The sequence below is a fragment of the Mesocricetus auratus genome, unplaced genomic scaffold (assembly GCF_017639785.1).
Source record: "Mesocricetus auratus isolate SY011 unplaced genomic scaffold, BCM_Maur_2.0 Super-Scaffold_100015, whole genome shotgun sequence".
Taxonomy (NCBI): Eukaryota; Metazoa; Chordata; class Mammalia; order Rodentia; family Cricetidae; genus Mesocricetus; species Mesocricetus auratus.
In genome coordinates this window covers 19140384-19152838 of record NW_024429198.1, presented here as the reverse complement: position 1 = coordinate 19152838, position 12455 = coordinate 19140384, and the positions used below count along the sequence as shown (strand labels likewise).

Below are 12455 nucleotides of genomic sequence, written 5' to 3'. Positions count from 1 at the left end.
TAATTTGCAAAATTAGAAATCTGTTGACTTGTAAAACTAATTGGCATACCTATTACTGCAGAAGAACACTAATTAAAATCTGGAGGTCCTCATCATTGTGGTTTGGGGACATTATTTACTGACTTGAGATCTCATTTTCTAGCATGCTCGTGAGCTCAGCCACTCTTGTCTGTGTATGCAGATCCCATCTGTTGCCTCCACTCGTCTCTTGGTGGGCTGAACCTGTGTGGGGTACAGTCAATGTCAGTCCTATTGCATACCCTTATTTTCTTTCACCCACCTAGTAACTAGGGTATGTCATCTACTCCCCTTTCAGGCCTTTGGGGGTGGCATTTGCCTCCTGAGCTGGGGGGCAAGGAATGTCTTGATGGATGTCATTAACTAATGAGAAGTTTCAAAAGCCAGCTGGAGTAACTGCTTTGATATTTTCTGTTTCATTCCATCAAGGTAGAATCAAAGTAAGAACGTTAAGGAGAGACAGGGGCTGTGAAAGTATTTTCAGTTGAAACTGGCAGCATATATAAGCATATACAAGCATGCTTCTCTTTCTCTGTCTTCTGTTCCTTTCACTTTGGTCTTGGAAGACTAGTTCTCCTGTAGTCCAAGCTGGTCTTGAAATCTCTGTGTTAAATTTGAACTCCTGATCTTCCTGCCTCTACCTCTCAATTGTTGGGATGGCAGGTCACCTGCCCTGTTTCTCTCTCTCTCTCTCTCTCTCTCTCTCTCTCTCTCTCTCTCTCTCTCTCTCTCTCTCTCTCTCTCTCTCTCATATCTTACAATGGAATTGCAAGATTTTAAGTGAGAGGAGATCACATGGAATTGCATGCAACGGTAGTAATGCTGTAGTAAGATCCCAACATTTCTGGCTGGTAGCAGAGTGCTTAGTAGTTCTCATCTCTTAGACTGGAACACAACAGGAAGATTGGGTTCAAGTAGATGAGAAAGGTAGCAGCCTTCTTCCTTTGGGAAACTCTGAGCTGGAGGGTTTTGACAGTTGCCCAACTGGTTGTACCATTGTGTCTGAATGTAAAACCTGAGCATGAGAATCAGTGCTCTGGACGTTACAGCATCTCAGAAGCTCTGGAACTCAGAGGGTCTTCATGTCTTAACAAGAGAAAGACTGGGTGAGTGCAACCCAAGGTGATACTCTCAGGAATGTTTGGATTCAGCCCTGGACAGGAGAGACAAGTCCAGGCTAGAGTTGGTGATGGAAGAGAGTGGTCTGGGAAGAAACTCATGGTATGAAGTGGATAGCATTTCCTTTCACTATTAGATGATTCTTTGATATCATGCAACCATCATAGAGATACATATTTTAACTTTGCAGTGGGTCAAGCATGATATGATCACAAGGGCCCCACAAGACCTTGTCCTCTGTTCAAGGAGAGTATTTTTAAAATCCTGTCACTTCAGATTTTAGAGATAACTTCTCACATGTTACCATCCCCTGTGGCTTGCCTCACTGCAAGAGCTATGTTCCTGTTACATCCTATGTTTCTTTGCTGTCAAGAAGTCTGAGTTATAAACAAACAAACAAACAAACAAACACCACTAAAACCTAAACCTCCCCCTTCCCCAACTATCTTCTTCCCCTGTCTGCAGTGTGCATGAATCCCTCATGCCATTCTAACTGGTGTCTGACTCACCTTTGCAGCCTCCAGTGGACTCCAGTCAGATTCCCATCTGGTCATTGGGTAGAGAACTTTCACCCAAGACCAACACACAGTTGAGCTAACCCTCTTAGCCTTCTTCCTTCACTTTCCTGCCATCCTGGGCTTGCGTATGTAGCCCAGGCTGACCTGTAGCTTGTGACCTTCCTGCCTCAACCCCCTGAGAGCTGGTAAAACAAATGTGTCACCACTCTCACCACTCCTGGCTTAGCAAACTTAAAGGACCAGACAGGCACTATTTTAGACTTCTGCTACACAGTGTCGGTCTCAGTTATTCAGCTTTGCCCTTGGGATGCGAAGGAGCCACAGGCGGTGTCAGTGAATGGTGAGGCCTGAGTTCCGGTGGAACTTCCTTCAACTCTGTAGGGGTGAAGGCAGCCCAGTTTGCTGCTTGCTGCTCTTAAAGAAGAGGTTAAGTTCTGGAATTTCCAGACAAATCAAATCACATGACAAAACCGAAAATCAGCTGTTGCGTTCTTCTTCGTCTGCAGGATTCAGAGGACTCAGCTACGTTTCTGAAAACTTTGTCTTAGCGATGTTACCTTTCATAGGTGGATCTTGATTTAGGAGAACAGCTGTGGTCTGAAGTGAGGGGATCCTTGGTTCTGCATCTTCCTTTCTCTTGCTTGATTTGGATAGACCTGAGCAACCAAACTTCTCAGTAGCTCAAAATGAACCTTATCTCTCAAGACTTCCCTTCGAAGTCAGTTGATTACCAAACTGTGAGGCCAAGTTTGGTTGTCACAGCTGTGTCCATCTGTCAATGCTGGTGTGCTGACGGGCTGGAGCCCACTGAAGAGGCAAAGCTTCACTTCTCACGTTGTTAGTCAACTGGTGTGCGTTTTACCCACCGGCAGTGGGAATACGACTAATTCGTGCGGGAGGATTTATGGAACATAAGAATCCTTCAGGGTTAATTACCACATGTGCTGCTTTGCATTTTCTTGTTCTGTGTAAGGATGTGTGTGGCTACTTGAGGAAAAAAAACGTTATAAAAAGAATATGCATTTAGGCACTTCGACAATGTATTCTAATTGGATGTCTTTATTTGCACCGTACTTGAGAGTATTTAGTATTTTGAGCTAGACGAATCTTGAGGGGGGCTTTTTTTTTTTCCCAAAGAAAAGAGCAAGCTAGTACTTTAGTATCTTCTGTGCAAATAAGCGCTGATTGTGGGAAAAATGAGTATAATTCATTTTTAAAAGACTCAGAAGCAGTTTCTCTAGTCTTTGTTAGCAGTTGATTCACATTTACTTGTAATTGAAAAAGTAAGTTTCTGTGAAAACAACTGTAGCTCAAGCTCTTTTATTTTTTATTTTTTAAATTACTTTCCCCATGAAAGAGTGTATGCATTGCAGGGGTATAGTGGTACATATCTAACCATTGGTGTCCTTCCTGTTTATAAAACATAAAAGTGTTCTCTTGTGAATGACCTCTGCATGGCAGAATGATTGGGGGAGGGGTGGGAAGACCTGCTGAGGCTGGGAGTGTTCCAGGTGTGTTCTCCTCACTAATTCTAAGGACAGGGGTGTGATTTTTGTCCATGAGGATTGTTCTGATTTTGTGGATTTTTTTTTTGAAGTGTGGTTTCCAGGCCACAGTTAGATGGAATCAGTCTGGGTGCCAAAGTAAAATGAGGTAGTTTGATTAGTGCTTGTATATAGTGAGATCTTGGTGATGTTTTTAAATAACTGTCATTTATTTTACAGGGTTTAATTTAACAAAGCGTGCAAGTCCCAAGGGGAAGCCATCACAAAATGTGACCTGTGCGACTCGACCACTGACAGCTTAGTCTAAGTCTCACTTGGTTCCAATCCTAAGACATGTTAGGATTGTGTGCGTGTGCGTGTGTGTGGGGGGAAGGGCCAGTGAAAAATAGAGAGAATAAGTATTTTTCTCCTGTCCCTACTTGTCCATTTTCTGTTCCCAAATTGTCTTTTTTCTATTCTCATATGACACTATGTACCATTCATATTCCTGACATGAGAGGAGAACGTGTCATTTGTCTTCTGAGTTGGCCTCCTTTAACTTCTCCCCTCAGTCAGAAGATGTGTGATTAGGAAAACAAACAACCAAAGTTGGTGAGGACACAAGCCCAAAGCATGTCTGTTCATTATTGGGAGGATGGTGGAAATGTACAGTGGTCCAGCCACTGTGGAAATCGGTATGGAAGTTCCTGAAAAATTCAAAAGTGAGGCTGAACATAAATGGCTGAGCATGAGCGCGTGCATGCGCTCACGCATACACACACACACACACACACACACACACAGAGTCATAATAGATTAAAAGTGTAATGATCATGTGATCTATTCATACTAAATCCGGAAACATATCAAAAGAACTCTAAGGCAACATACCACAAAGATATCTGTACATTCATGTTACAGTGAGAGAGAGAGAGAGACAGAGAGAGAGAGAGGAGGACCATGGAGTATTAGTCAGCCATTAAACAACAAATTATAATGTTATTGTGGGAAAACGGATGGAACTCGAGATTGCCAAATGAAGAGAGTAGATCTTCAGTGCCATCAATACTGGATATCTTTATTTCAGTAGCTATCACACGGTACAGCCTGTTTCAGCTGGCGCCAAAGGAAGTAACATTCTGGGTCTGATCACTATCTCTACTGATGTTCCCTGGCTTAGGCATGGTCTTGGGTAATTTCAGTTCACCTTCTGCTTCTCCTTGGTTGTTTATGCCGACTGAAGATGCTGCTTTGGTCTAATTCTAAGCAGTAATGTTTTGAAATCCATTTCCCAAACATGTAACCAATTTGAACCTTCAAGTGGATCTTCCATAGGAAAGGGAAGGAAGATAGCTCACGACACACACAGTAGGTCTTCAGTCAATTTTTGTTTATATCCTTTTACTCAAAACAGTGGCTCAGTTATACTCGAATGTAACAAAGTCAAACAAAATTTTTATATTTATTCTAATTGTGTCTTCGATCCATGGGGATTTTTGAAGCTTATTTGTTTTGTAGAGGAGATTTTGTGTGTGATAATAGGGATGTGTGAGAGACAGGTTATAGGTTTTTGGCTTAAAAAATTTGGTTCAAAAATCTACTTTAGGTGCCCTTGTCTTTTGTTAATGACACTGTGAAACAATCTACCCACTTAATACTATGAGGTTCACTAGAGTTCCCCCCCCCCTCCCCGAGACAGGCTTCTGAGTCATAGACTAGTACCCCTTCTCAGACTTGTATCTGTGCTTCCATTACCATCTGAAGGGCGAATGAAATCTCTGGTCCCCGTGGCAGTGGGTGGTTGCTGTCTGTGTTGAATCTCTTGCCATCCATTGGCTGCATTGGGCTAACTGGGAAATGAAATTTGTAACCCACTGCTCATGCCAGTGCAATAGGGTAGGGAGTTGGAATGGTGCAAGAATGGCTATGTGCCACAGGCACAAGCAGGAGGCATGGCTGAGTGCCTAGGAGAGGGCACATGGTTTCTTCACCCATTAGAGAGAGCTCGTCAATGAATCTGGAGATGCACTGTTACTGGCATTGGGACTCAATTATGGCTCCTTTGTCCTCATACTTCCCACATCACCTCATTGTACCCCGTTTATTAGCAACTCACACCTTGGCCCATGAACCACAAATCAATGAACTACAAGTCTGAAGAGAGAATGAAGAAACCTTCGCTATGTGTTTTTCTCCTCTAGGTCTTGCAAAGTAAATCAACTTTCTACTGTAGCTGATTTGTTCAAAGTATTTAAGCTGCTTTCTCTGACTTTGATCCTTGGGATGACATTTGCTCAGTTACCTTTGACCCTTTCAAGAAGCAGAATTCACTGGTGATGCTGGCAGGAAGTATCTAGGTGAGGTCAGGGACGAGCTTGTGTTTCAGTGGGCAGCCGAGGTGTAGCACAGATGTTCGGACAGTTTTTGAAACAAGTCTGTAGGTGGATTTGAGTTCTCATTAGACACACTTAATATTATCACACATTTTTTATGAAGACCAATATATAGAGCTAAGAGATTATGGTAATTTATACTGCAATTGCTGTAACCAACCCTGGGAAGTTAAAAGTGCCCATTTAACCTGAACAGTTAGTATCATGGCTGTGGTAAGACACAGACACAGTCCTTAGCTGATCAGATGTTTAAATTTAAAAATTAAAAAACCCCATGTAGTGAACCAAGTTAGTTGGTTTTCTGTGGAAAGTAACTTGGGTGCTATTGAATGTCTTGAACAACCAAGGAGTCCATGTTCCAGTAGAACCATCATAGCAGCGTGTGGCCTCGAAGGTCAGTTTCTTAACTTGCTTTCTCTAAACCTGTAAGTAAAAATGGTGTTGACTGATTTTTGTCCTGAATTTTGTGCTAAGGTTAACAACAGGTTTCTGTTAGCTTTTTTCAGACTTAGTGCTCAAATATACGGCTTTACAACCTTGGATGGAAAATAAAATCTTGTGGGAAAAATAGTTAAATTTAAAAACTAGTTCTCAACCTCAAACAGGTGAATTGAGCACAAGAGAATACGGTGTTTAGTTACATGCTTTTTGCCACAGCTGCCTGATCTAACCTGAAGTAAGAAAGATGGAAATAGCTTGGAAAGCAGTCTGTATTCTGAGCACATTAAGTGAAATCCTTCTTTCTTGTTGCCCGGGGGGCATTTTCCTAAATACTGGCCCTGCCCATTTGGTATTATGGGTTGTATTCGTCCTTTCCTGGTGTGGGCTATCTGTTTCCATCCTTGGAAGATTTATTTACGTTACCTGCTCTTAGAACCCTAGAGTACAAAACTGATTGTGCATTTTTGCAGTGTCTGACCTAGAATTATAACATTGAGGAAGGTGATTATTTTGTTATAATTGAATCAATGCTCTCTTGTTTCTCAGTTGTGAATGCAGTAATTGTCTGATTGCTATTTCCATCTGGGTTTTGGAGGTAACTTGAATTTCAGTCTGACTCTGTTACATGTAAATACAACAGAGACTTTGTTTTAGGTAGAAGAATGTAAACAAAAATGGACTGGAGACCCACTGTGTGTCACGAGCTGGTTTCATTCCCTTTTTTACAGATAATGCATTTGATGCTGCAATGACTGGCTGACCCTGTCTTCTTCAGCCAAGTTTGGCTTTGTGGAGGCTGACTTCCCAGCCTGGGTCACATAGCTCAATGAGGTCTGTTGACCTCACATTTTTTTTTTTTGTATAGAGTATACCCAGTCAGAGTTCAAGCCATTGAAGTTCTATTTGAACCAAAAGAGAAAAACCTGTTTTCTGAAACATGAACTCTAATTACATAAAATGAATGCTTCTGAGAACTGTATTGGGTTATGGCATAGGCTGCAAATCTTGAACAACAATCAAAGCCTTGACTTATGTAAGAAGGGATCACTCAAAACCAAATAGCACCTATCCTGCACCCTCCACGACTAAGGATGAAGCTGTTGGGGTGACAGAGCCTGCCTAAATCCTGGTGCATCCAGGTGGGGTTTCTCTGCAGTGTGATCAGGGGCATTGCTTAGCAAAGGATGCTGTGTCTTATTCCCTCTACAGCTAAACTGTGGTACTATCTGCACCATGGTCGGGGCATTGCTCAGCAAAGGATGCTGTGTCCACAGTTAAACCGTGGCACTGGCTGAAGGAGTTGGCAAGAGAGTCGTGGGGTGAGCAGGAGATGGGAGAGGGATTGGCTGCCAGAGGATATTTGGACTGTGGAATATGCTGTAGTAATTGTGATGTGTCTGCAACTCTGCCTGCAAAAAGAACTTAGGTAAGATATCCTAAGAGTTGATGATGTCTCCCTGGGGCTAATACCACTACATTCTGTGTACCCTCATCATTTCTGGGTTAGAATAGGCTAGGTTTCCTAGCTTTTACTTTTCCTTATTTATTTTTAACTTTCTTCATAGCTACCAGTGATCTTACTGGTTTTCTTTTGCTGCTTCAGGGTGTATAGGCGATGAGAAAGTCCCATGCCTCTCATACTTCATGTCTGAAATTCTCAGTGTGAACTCTCTAGGTCCCCCCCTTTAATCTCCTGAGAAGTCCCTGTGGCCCCAGCATCTGCCTTTGTTCTCACTAGCTCTCCAGTTGGATAGGTTATGTTGAAGTGGTGGCAAAGTAAGAGAGTTTGAAGGAGGATGCTCTAAGTTATCCTGAAATCTGGTTATTCCTGTTGGCATCCATCCCCATCATTCACTCAGAAAGTGCTCCTGAATTTCAGCTATGCATGTGCTGTGATCTGGATGCAAGGATCTCTGTCAGGGTTCCTCAGCTGAGAAGCAGTAGCCTCTTTTCGGTTGAAATCTCACAGCACACTGGAACGTGTCTTCCTTGAATGGTGTCTCCTTAGGTAGCCTGGAGGCTCAGATTTGAAGGAGGTGACAGTGTGGAGGAGAGTGTGAGTACCGACGGAGAAATGTGGGGGAGACATGTCAACTGTCAGAAAGAACCGGATGATCAGTGCACTGTGTTGCCTGAAGTCAGCTTTTCATTCTTCTAGATGTGGGCCTAGCACACACTGTTTGTCTGAGGACTTTTCATTCCTTTATTAACGTAGAAAACATTTGTTGAGTCCATCTTGGCGCTACACAAGATGCCAAGGAAAAGCACGCTGTTTAGATAATTAAGGATAGGTAAAAAGAATTGTAACATGTTTTTCTGAGACAATGATTAAAACTAGAAAAGTGGTTTTAAGACTGCACATAACCATACTTATTGAATTGACGAAAAATACATTGAAAAATCAATATGTGACAAGTTTAGGCATTCATAAAATATGTGACTCATCTGTTTATATCTGGGGGTAGGGATGATTGAAAGTAAGTTGTAGCTATTCCTGGTGTTGGTGGACCTTCCTTCTTTGTCAGGAAGCTACAAGTGAGAGAAACTGTCATGGCTCCAAGCCCATCAAGTCCTGTCTAGCCCGCTAATAAGCAGCAAAAAATATCTCAGCTGCTATTAGTTATTGTCCCCCATACTTTATTTTGGATTCAGTTTGAAAGTTCTAAATTAGTTGTGGTAATACGCCATATTGCCTTCCTGAGTCTTTATAAGGGAAATGTGGCTTAGAAATGATCTCAGCGGCCTGCATTTCCTGAGGTTGTGGTCCACTATTGAGTGAAAGCGCAGGTGGTTCATAGAGAATTGTGTGAGGATGCTACAGCCAGTGCTCTCAAAAGGGCTGCCCATTAAGTGCAAATAAATAACGAGATGCCTCGGTGGACTCTAAAAGCGTATTCCACGAATGATGGAAATGCATAATACATGAGTTCTGAGAGTGCCGGCCACAGACGGCAGGATGTAGTAAGAGAGGCTCTGCATAATGTCTGAAGCCAGTCACCCTTTGCATTTGAAGAGAAGCCTCACCTGCCAGGGTCAGGGCAGCAGCACAATGATCAGCCCAGATGTTATGGCTAAAAACTTGTAGGATCAGTTAGAGGAGGTACAGTTTGAGACTTGTATTAATGCACACACAGTTACTTAAAGTGGGAAAACCATGACGATGTTGTTTGTAGGATGTCTGTTCTTATTGCTGACTGCTGTGGGTCACAGTGACAGAGTTTGTTGCCATGGTTGTTGCCTAGGACCTAGTCATGTTTCATTTAATGGAATGGAAGTCTCCACTGTAGCTTAGCATACTTCTTTTTCTACTGCCAGGTGAAAGAAGGGTTTACATAATTCGGTGTGTAAACATCACTGTATTGATTCTTTTCATCTTAGTTTTATAGTCAGCGGTTCATGTTCCTATGTATAGAGAATTTATAGTATTTATCAAGTTCCCATTGAACAGTAACTACCATAAAACAAACACAAAACAAAACGTTTGTCCTACGTACATCAGATGGACTTGGATAAATATTGAAGAAAAGCTTTAGGTCACTACACGGGTCTATTTGACTGCTAAAACTCTCAACATAATATAACGGAATATAAAGGGATTGAACAATCAAATGATGAATGACTAAAAATGAATGGTTTATCTACACCCAAGCCAGGTTTTGTAATAAAGGAGAATAAGGGGTTCACATGAACCAAAGCCCTTTTGGTCTTGCTTGAAAATATATGCTTTAATTCTTGCTTAGTGCCTTCAATTCTGAGAAGCCAGGGGTGGGGAGGTGGGGGACAGAATGTTGTGACTCTCTTTGCTGCTACATGGCACACTGTGTCACAACAAGACCTTCCCATGTCTAATGGTCACCAGTTCAGTTGTGTAGTCTTTCAGCTGGTGAGATGCCTGCCCCTTTGTTCCCTTTATTTAACCCCTTCTATGTGGAATATGAAAGAGCCAAGAGGAAAAATGTCTGGCCCATGAGAAGTTAAAACTCTGAAGGCTTAAAATCCGATATTACTATCCAGAGATCTTGTGAAGTGCTTGCCTTGGAATAGTTCATATTTTATCATATCCATCTAGAAAAGAATGGGATTGAGTGAGGGAACAACCATTAGAGTTGGATTTATTTCTCTTTCCCTCCACCTTCAGAATAGCAACAGTCTCTCTTTAACAAGCTTAGTTTAGGCATACATCTTTGAGTCTCCTAGAACATTCCTTCATTAATACTTTCTCATATTTCCACTTCAGTTTCTCCATTTTTTTTGCCTAATCCCATATTCCCATATATATGTCTACTCCATCCAAATCCCTGCAAAAGAGAAGCCAGGCTTGCTAATAGTCTGGATTCCTGGAATCAGTTTGCTCAGACTCTTGGTGCTGATTGAGGAGAGATCCTCTCATGCTGCTCAGATATTATCTGGGCCTTCCCCGAGAGTCAAGCATCTCCCCTGCCCTCCTGCCAGTAACAAGGTCATGGAGGAGGCAGTAGTCCACAGCTCCCTGACCTGGTCAAATTTCGTCAATTTCTTCATGGTAAGGTGGGACTAGTAATAATTTCTTCCTTATAGAACAGTTACTACATTGATGTATACAAAGATCAACCTTTAGCATCATCTTAGGGAGAATAAGTCATATATATGTAAGTACTTTTCATGTTTCAATTTAGCCAATAACTTTCCCTGCTTCTCTGTCCTCAGCTGTCCTCTCTTGGTTTTCACTCTCATGGTATTTCTATACTTAGTTGCTGGATATCGTGTTCATTCCCTTTTGCTTCATATGCTTGGAATAAAGCTCCTCTCCCATCTGGATTAATGTATTTTTCCAGACTGTTTTAATCATACTAATTTCTCTAGGTTCCCCTGCATGCTGGCCTTTATTTATTTATTTATTTATTTATTTATTTATTTATTTATTTATTTATTGCAATTCCCAGAGATGCACTGAGTATTCTGCTGTAGTTTCTGTAGGATGGCCTGGGATGGGTGACGTACAACTAGGAGGTCACTTGTGAGCCATTGTTCTTTGTGCTGCAAAGACTTCCTGTATTCTTGTACATTTCTGAGCTTTTGTAGAAAAAAATTCATCTTGGTCATCTGTCTGAAAAAATTGGGTTATAGAAGCATGAATGTATTCATCCTCCCTCCTTCCCTTCCTCCCTCCCTACCTTTCTCCTTTCCTCCTCAATAAATTTTCATAACCCTTGGGAACATTTTATTGTGAACAGAGAATAATTTGTCTTCAAAATACTCTCTCTCAGTTTTTACTGATGATATTTCAGAGGTTTGCTTTGGGAACTTAGACTGGGTTGACAACTCTTAATACAGTTCTCTTTCCCTGGAGAACATTGCTGTCCCTGAATGGTAGTGATGTTAGAATTGCTGAACAGAAGCTTTGACTGAGCAGACAGTGACAAAACGGCAAGTCTAATAATAATGGAGATTCTCACCAGGCATTGAAGAAGCTTGACAGCAAGTCATTGTGATGGACACACACTGGTAAGGACACCCAAAACACACAGGCTATATCGTCGTCACCTCATTTCCCCATTTTAGAATAAAAGTTTTTTTTTTTTTTTTGATTTTTCGAGACAGGGTTTTTCTGTGGCTTTGGAGGCTGTCCTGGCACTTGCTCTATAGACCAGGCTGGCCTCGAACTCACAGAGATCCGCCTGCCTCTGCCTCCCAAGTGCTGGGATTAAAGGCGTGCGCCACCAACGCCCGGCCCTAGAATAAAAGTTTTAAGCACTTAAAATAAAGGAACCAGTCATTTATTCAAAATAGAAATCGGTGAGCCTGACAATCTATTTTAGACAGACACTTTCTTCTATTTATACTTACTAAAACCACTCTTTGCTTCTTCATTCTTTGTTAATTCTTTCTTTAAGGTAAGGGGAGACTCCCTCCCAACATGCTTCAGCTAGTGTGTGTGTGTGTGTGTGTGTGTGTGTGTGTGTGTGTGTGTGTATGTATGTACATATACACGACTGCAGTGAGGGTGGTGGTGGTGTGGTGGTGTAGTGGAGGTTTGTGATACTTGTAAGAGAGAAATCTCTGCTGTGTAGCCTAATTTATACTTGAGCTCTCAATCCCCCTGCCTCAGCAGCTCCAGTGTTGCAATTATAGGTATGTTTATACCACCACACCCAGTTATAGCTAGATTTGACAAATAGCTTAGATTCTTCCATCTTGAGTAATTACAAGTCCACCTTGTCTAGTGATAAATATGTCAGCAGATGAAATTCATGGGCCAATTGTAACTTTATATTGCTTTCAAAAAAGGCAGTAGTGGGTTTCCTGGTATCTAAAACTGTTTAACTTTGCAGCTCTAAAACTGTTTAACTTTGCAGCTCTGTGTTAGCTGAGTGACAGTTGCTTGTCCAAGGATGTAGTTTACTGTAGCCATGTAGCTTTTGTCAAGAATGGAGGATTGGGGCCCAGCATCCTTCCATGGCATACATATTTTCTTCTGATTGTAAGATAGAAACACAATCAGA

The 12455-nt window shown here is 41.8% G+C and overlaps 1 protein-coding gene across 2 annotated transcripts in view; it reads left to right on the top strand.

Annotated features, from left to right (window-relative positions):
• The window catches only part of Basp1 (brain abundant membrane attached signal protein 1), a 46859-nt gene that overhangs the window by 25081 nt on the left and 9323 nt on the right, over positions 1-12455 (top strand). The gene's annotated exons all lie outside the window — the stretch shown is intronic.